This window comes from Silene latifolia, chromosome 9, assembly GCF_048544455.1.
Source record: "Silene latifolia isolate original U9 population chromosome 9, ASM4854445v1, whole genome shotgun sequence".
In the NCBI taxonomy this organism is placed as follows: domain Eukaryota; kingdom Viridiplantae; phylum Streptophyta; class Magnoliopsida; order Caryophyllales; family Caryophyllaceae; genus Silene; species Silene latifolia.
This window is the reverse complement of record NC_133534.1, coordinates 59,820,603-59,821,404: the sequence shown is the minus strand read 5'-3', so window position 1 is coordinate 59,821,404 and position 802 is coordinate 59,820,603.

Sequence of the window (802 nt, the reverse complement as noted above, 5' to 3'; positions counted from 1 at the left end):
TAGTCGGACGCCTATTCTTCGGCTTGTTTGCAATTTTAACCCAATTTAACTTCTGTTTGGATCCGAATAACTTAGAATGACCCAGTTTGATTTAAAAGGATCAAAATAATTAAATTGAGTAGAATATTTATTATTAACTCAAATTAATTAATGTATTATTTTCGACACTTAAATAAATTTTTAATGCCTACAATTACAAATGAAACTAAACACTAAAATGACTGAAAAACCCCAATTAAAGGATGAAAAATGACTATCGCCAATAAAGAGACATTTATTAACTAAATGATAAATTTGCATACAAGTAACTCAAGGTACACAACTATGGAAATCCTCTATATACTAAAATAATCGGAAAAATTCAAAGTTTTCTCGCCTAAAACAATCCCATCATATGATCCTTTATTTACTTTTCCATTTCGATATAGGTTACTATTTAAGATTCGCTTCTATGTTTTTTTGTGATGAATAATTCGCTCTATAAGATAGGTCGTAACTTAAAGATATTTATTTAAAAAACTAAAAAAATAGTATCATTAATTTTGTGTAAACAAATATTTTTATTAAAATACATGTTTCGTGTCATTACTTAAATCTTTTTATTAATTTTATTGTTTTTATTTTGTTCCTCAAATCAAAACACAATGATGAGAAACGTTGGATAATAATATATACTAAAAGTTGAAATTCCGTAAATACTGTGCATGTATTGCACGGGATTAATACTAGTTACCATCAATTGATTATAGATAGGAACATTGAGTGTAAATGATGAATATTCTAACGGTTCCCAAAGATACAA